The sequence below is a fragment of the Sus scrofa genome, chromosome 13 (assembly GCF_000003025.6).
Source record: "Sus scrofa isolate TJ Tabasco breed Duroc chromosome 13, Sscrofa11.1, whole genome shotgun sequence".
Classification (NCBI taxonomy): Eukaryota; Metazoa; Chordata; class Mammalia; order Artiodactyla; family Suidae; genus Sus; species Sus scrofa.
The window spans coordinates 154,204,553-154,212,213 of NC_010455.5; positions in this window are offsets into that span (position 1 = coordinate 154,204,553).

Sequence of the window (7,661 nt, forward strand, 5' to 3'; positions counted from 1 at the left end):
CTGACACATAAGCGACCTTGAGGGTGCTTTTCCTTTCACAAAATTTCATGACCTCAGCTACAGAGGAAACGACATTTCCTAAACTAGACAGATGCTTGACATTAAATATTTTCTAACCAACTGTGAGGTGAAATGACATGGGGAGAAAACACCCAAAATACCAAAGAGGAGTAAGTGATAGAAAATATCATTTGTATATGAGTAGATCAGAATTTCCATCAAGCTTAGACACCTAAGTGTTTTCCATGGTACAAGAAGTTCGTAAACAAGATCTTTATGTTCATTAAACAACCCATTGCTGACATTTTTACATGAAAGACGCTGCTACTTTGCTAAAGAAATAAATATCTCTAAAGGTTTTTGAATTTTTTTGTTTCTATTTATTTTCTGGAAAATAATTTGAAAGGTATATTAAAATCTTGGAGTTTTATGCATTTATTATTTAAAAGAAAGAGTGTGTCAATAAATGCAGCAGTTAAAGTTGTAGTGATCCTTGGTAAGGTACATTTATTATTGGTAAGTTAATGCCATGAATTAGTAATTTATATTAAAATTCATATTGAGGTCATTACTGATGTTTCTAAGAGTATATGGACTTCTCTACAGGTATTATATTTTCAATATAATATTGATTATTAAGCTATCATTTATGTAGATAACTAGATACACATGTATATATATGTGTTTTTATATATTTTTTCTAACAAAATATATAGGGACTTTTTTGTGGAAATGGAATCTTGAGAATTATTTTAAAGCAAAAATCTGCTTTGCAAGAAACATGGAAGGTCATGAGACTGATGTGCTGCCTAGTGTGTTAAGAGGGCGTATGATCCATCTGTCCCATTCTTGGGCAAATATCCAGACTAAACTTTCATTCAAAAAGATACATGTGGGAGTTCCCATTATGGCTCAGTGGTAATGAACCCAACTAGTATCCATGAGGATGTAGGTTTGATCCCTGGCCCTGCCCAGTGGGTTAAGGATCTGGTGTTGCCAGAGCTGTGGTATAGGTTGCAGACACAGTTCATATCTGGCATTGCTGTGGTCCACAGCTGCAGCTCTGATTGGACCCTAGCCTGGGAGCTTCCACATGCCATGGGTATGGCCTTAAAAAGACAAAATAAATAAATATAAATAAGACACATGCACCTCTATGTTCATTGCAGCACTATTCATGATAGCCAAGACATGGAAACAACCTAAATGTCCATCAACAGATGAATGAATGGATTAAGAAGAAGTGGTACATGTATACAATGGAATGCTATTCAGCCATGAAAAAGACAATATAGTACCATTTTCAGCAACATGGATGCAACCAGAGATTCTCATATTAAGTGAAGCAAGTCAGAAAGAGAAAAATAAATACCATATGATATCACTTATATGTGGTATATAAAATATGGCACAAATGATCCTATCTACAAAACAGAAACAGATGACGGCCAAGGAGAGCACACTTGATTTGCTGCAGGTTGGGGAGGGGAAGGGAGTGGGGTGGATGGAGAGTTTGGAATTGTTAGATGCAAACTATTATATTTAGAATGGATAAGCAGTGGTGTCCTACTGTACAACACAAGGAACTGTGTCTAATCTCTTGGGTTAGAACATGATGGAAATAGTATGGAGAAAAAAAAATCCTGTGTATATATATGTATGACTGGATCACTTTACAGCAGAAATTGAAAGAACATTGTAAATCAACTACACTTTAATAAAAACCATTTAAAAAAGAAACATGGAAGAAATTTAGTCTATAATGACATAGGAATTTGGAATAGATGACTTTTTTAAATTAATAAATGGTATACAATGTTCTGCACATTGATTTCTTTGTCTATAAAGTAGGGCTTGATAAGGAAGGGGGCTGGAGAGGGGACTGAGTAATATTACTTGAGCTTATGGTCCATTTTTACAGGATTATAAATTTCTGAGGGATAATTTAGACTGGGCATGAATATATTCTTTTTTCATAATTCTCTAGGTTTACAAATTGGTTATCTGACAGCTTTTTGCTCTCATAAAATACACATTTTCCTTCCCAAAATTTGAAGAGAGCTTTTTTATTGATATAATTAAAATTGCTCTTTCTAGAAAACAAATTTTAAAACATTGCCTATGTAATCTTCTAATAATTGGTAAATTTATAAATTAGTGAAATTTAGATAAGCAAGTTAATTGATAAACACAGTCTTTTAACAGCTATTTTCACTATGTTGCTAGAGAGGTAACATTGTCTAAAAAAGTTTTATATTTTCTTTTTGTCATTTTTTTTTTTGTAAAATAACTTGATAAAATGTATTATATTCCTAGATTTTTTTGAGGGTATTTATTGTTCAATAGGAAACCTGTGTCATAGATGCAGTGATTAAAAATTTTGAGTTGTTTAAAAAAAAAAGAAATTAAAATACCTAGAATCAATTTAGTAAATTAAAACTATAGTTAATAAATAGGTCATATATTCCAGAGACTGCTTTTGCGGGCTTTTCTAATAGTGTCCAGATGCAGAATTCAAAGATTCAGGGTAGCCATTATCCAGGGTGGGTATTATTTGTTTCTCCCATGTTCCTCTGCTCAAATAAAATTCAGGGAAAGAATATAGAAAAGGGAGAACCAAAAAAGGGAGGAGAATACTATGCATGAGAAAGAAAAAAAAAATCAAGTTGGAATATTATGGAGGAAGCCAAAATATGTGTACATAATAAGTAATATTAAATAATTAGAATTTAGTAAAATATTATTTTGAAAATATTTGACTTTCAGAGATGATGACTCACCTAAATTTATAATAATGGTCAAAATACACTGTATTAAATATTTATTAATGCAGGGACGTATGTTTTTTAAAAAGAATGATGTAAAAACTGGTGCAGTCATCTGAGAGGTCATAATTTGGGACTGACAGTATGGTTAGAAGATGGCTAATTATAGACTAAACCCAGTAGTGACAGGGAAGTCAGATTTTTAGAATTAAGAACTAAAGATATTTTGTTTGGTACAAAACCGTATACAATTTTGGTTAAGAATGTGGACTCTGAGTCACATTGCTTATATTTCAAATACAGGCCTCACTTAAAGGCTGTGCAATACTGCACAAATCTCTGTATTTCATTTTCTTATTTGAAAAGTGAAGATGATAATAGAACCTAAACTCATGTTTAGCATGTTTAAGAGGATTAAATTGTATACCTGTGTAGTTGTATACAAATATGTGATTGTATGATTTTGTTATTGCATTGTGCATAATTGTGTGAATGATTATGTATAAGTAAGTGCTTGCATATGTGTATGTGACTGGACTGCACATAATTGTGTATGCGAAGGTGTGCGTATGGCTCTGTATACGTGTGTATATATCTGCATATGTGGTTGCATATGTGATTGAGTTTATATTTGTATGCCTATGTAATTTGAGTATGCAAGTATGTGTGAAATTAATGGAGTACTTGACACATAGTAGGTCCCCCATGGAAATAAACTGTAGCTATAATGGTAACTGCATTGAAAGGAGGGGAATAGTAGGAAGGACAGGGGACAGATTGAAACATTTTAATGACAGACATTTTGAATGAAATTAGCATCCTTTTGTTTGTATTCAGAAGAGTGAAGTCTAGTTAGTCAGATTAGTGGTGAGGGATTAATTTAATAGCTACTGAAAAGAGGACAAAGAGGTACAAAGTAATACCTCAGAGAGAAGTGAATGCTAGTATCAGATGTAAGGAGTGAATGAGAAAACAATTTGTATCTTTCTATCAAATTTCCTTGATTTGATTCTAGATCCACTACTCTGACTTTTTTTTATGTAATTTTTAACAAGCACTGTTTTTCTCCATTCTGTTAATATGTTTCTATGGGTATATATACTCATGTTCCAAAAACATTTAGGTTATATAGACTTAGGGAAAAGTTTATGAAATATTTCAGCAGTGCTTTAGATGGTTTTTGTTATTGTTATTATTACCTTCAGATATCACAATAAAATTTAGTTTTTTTGGGGATTAAGATACCATGAGTTTATTCTGCTGGCCTGTGAGCTTTAGAGTTAACCTTAGACAGTATTTATTGTTTGCACAAGAAGGATTTATGTCACTTAGAGAATGGTAAATACATGCTAAATATACCAAGGGTGACACATGTTTGATAACTATCTTTACTTCTGTTTGCTGCTAAGTTTGCATTTTAATGTTATTTAGAGTCTACATGCAGAATCATGTTCTGTCAACATGTAAAAATGCACCTCATTTTGCTTTTATTACTCAAATTTCTCTTATCCTGTTCTAATAGAAAATACAGAATAAATCCTGTCTTCCATGGAAAACTTATAAATGATTTCAAATGAATTGAATAGGTCTATTTACAAAGAAAACCACTGAGGAAGAAGCTACACTTACTAAATTTTTAGATTTCTAAAACATGTTAAATCTATTGACCAATTAACTCACATATTAGTCTCTCATAGATACTATTATCCTTTTAATCTTTTAGTTGAAAGCAAAGATTTGTAATTAAACATCTTTCTTTTGAAGAACACAAAGAATTTCTGAAAGTTACCCAAATTCCATATCATTTTCATGAAATTTGAATGGGAAGCATTGATATTTTCATGTTACAGCTATAGAACAGGAATAAACTTGAGGTAGAGTGATTTGCTTAAGGTTGTACATACGGTGAATTGGGAAAAAAAAAAAAAAAAAAAAAAAAAAAAAAAAAAAAAAAAAAAAAAAATGAATATGTAGAATTCGAATTCTATGTACATTTTGTCTATATTAATCTCTATATACCCAGGAAAACATAATCTTTAGCATTTTCCAGAGGTGCCAGAATGAAAGTCAAATTCTAATTCATTAATTTCAAAGGAACAGGTGTGTGTCCTCTGAAATACTTAAGGAGTATATATTTACCTCTTACTATTTTAGACAGAGTCAACTTCTAACCACTTTACAACTGAGACTTCTCTAAAGAAGTGTCCTTTATGTTACTTTACTTAATCTGTCCAGAAGGTTGGAAGTTGAGGCTGATATGCATAAAATGAATCAAGGGTAATTCAATATATAAATCATTTATTACCATTGTCCATCATGATAATTTCCTTAGAATCTCATCATTAATGCCTGGAGGTATTAATGGAGCATTGAATGTCAGACTCCAGAGATATAAAGAGCATGAGAGGCGAGGCTTCCTCTGAGTGGGTTTATGATTCATTTAGAGAATGAGAAGATGTATTTGAAAATAGAACTCACATAATGAGGCAGGATGTACAGAGTACTAAATAAGTGGTAAAGCCAGCGAAGGACACTGGAATTTAGTAGAGAGGTTAAAATAAATTGATGTAATTGAGGGGCAGTTTCCTTTTAAAAATTAGAAATATGTTGGTCTCCAAAGGAAAAGTGTGACTTAGAGAAAAATTGACAAATAGATTTCCATTTGAGTGAGAATTCCAATTAATATGTAATGACTTCCCAGGTCAGTGTGAAAACATCATAAGACCAATTCAATCAATGTATCAAAATATCACCTTACTTGATAGGAAAATTCATTTGCAGACTGTGTCTCTTATCTGAGGCCAAAATATGACTTCCTATGACTTTTAAAATTAATCCTTGGGATTTGCCTATACAGAGATGTGAGTGTTCTGAACAGATCCTTTTCTAGCCAGTTGCTTAGAGAATTTCAGGATGCTTCATAGCCAGTTGAGGTGGGATAAAAAACAGAGAGAGAGCAAGAGTGGACAAAGAATGTATTCTACTTCGAACTGGCAGAAAGGGCAGGAATAGGAAAGAAATGTGCTCTGTTTGCCGGCAGGTGATTTCCAGAGGGAAAGCAAGGGTTAATATGCTTGGCCATGTGTGCACAGTGCCCTTTACCACAGTCTCTTCTAAGTTATTCCTCTGTTGTGGGAAAGAGTGACAAGAGAATTGGAGAAAACTACCAACTTTTTCCTGTTACTCTCAAGATGGTGTACATAAAGATGGAAAATTTCTAGCACTTCTCATGATTTTTTATCAGCCTAGGTAAGAATGCAGGGATAATAACTGTTTTCCTTTTATGTCTTTTGCATGTTGATGCTGAATTTAGATTCTGACTACAACACTGAAAAATCTGGAGACCCTAAGCAAATCATTATACATCACCAAGCCTCAGCCTGTTCATCTGTGCATTAAAGATAACACTTTTGGCCTGGCCTACCTTACAAGATTTTATAAGGATAAAAATAGAGCAATGGAAAATTACAAAGTGCTTTACAAATTAACATAAGTTTTTGTAATATCTCCGAGACAATTAAAGTGTGCTATACAATCATTCATTACCTAATGCCTAATTTAAAATGCCCTTTCTTTTAGGAACTTTTTAAAACTTCATTCTGTATTCAACTCAAAACTATTTTTTTTTGTCCATGCCTGAGTATGTGGAAGTTACTGGGCCAGGGATCAAGTGTGTGTCCCAGCAGTGACCTGAGCCACAGCAGAGACAATGCCAGGTCCTTAACCTGCTGAGCTACAGAGGAACCCTTAAAAACCACCTTTTTTTTTTTTTTTTTTAGGTTTTTTTTTATTATTATTTTTAATAGTTATTTTCCCAATACAATTTTTTCCTACTGTACAGCATGGTGACCCAGTTACACAAATATGTACACATTCTATTTTCACACATTATCATGCTCCATCATAAGTGACTAGACATAGTTCTCAGTGCTACACTGCAGGATCTCATTGCTAATCTACTCTAAAGGCAATAGTTTGTTTCTGTTAACCACAAGCACTCCATTCATCCCACTCCCTCCCCCTCCCCCTTGGCAACCACAAGTCTATTTTCCAAGTCCATGATTTTTTTTCCTGTGGAAAAGTTCATTTGTGCCTTATATTTGATTCCAGATGTATGATATCATATGGTATTTGTCTTTCTCTTTCTGACTTACTTCACTCGGTATGAGAGTCTCTAGTTCCATCCATGTTGCTGCAAATGGTCAAAACCATCTTAAACACGAAGCCAGTGGGCCCTCTAGCAAACACTGCCTGATGATAATTTGGACATACCATTGTCTCTCATCTAGACAAACACAGAATAGATGTTTGCATAAACATCTTTAAGCTTGCATAAAGAAAAATGCAAGCTTATTGAGGGTCAGCTGTCCTTAATTGCCTATTAATATATATGGAAGTATTACACAATTGGAATTTGTTTTTAATAGCTTATATTTTCTTTTTTAACTGGAGAAAATATTTATGAGCATTAATCTCAGTAAGAATTATTTACTGGTTATGTGTCTTTATTTGATAACCTTAGAGGATAGTATCATATAGAAGAAGTTAGATGTTAGTGTGGAAATGGAAAATATAGCTCATTGATGTGTTTCATAGCATACTTGTCATTATCTGTATTGGTGCTATTAAGTGTCAGTGTATCAACTCCAGACTGCCTTCAGCTTGAGCTGTGTATTCTTTTTAACAGCTAGCCTTTATTCACACCTCTATTTTTAGTAGATATTGTTTAATCTTGAAGTGTAAAAAAATACAGCACAGTCATCATTTTTAAGTACAGGTTGAAAACACCTTGTTATGAATATACTGACTCTCCCCCAAAGTATCCTTTGGGCACTGAAACACTGACTTGGGAACAGATTGAAAATTGACATTGTTTTGCTCTCATAAGTAATTATT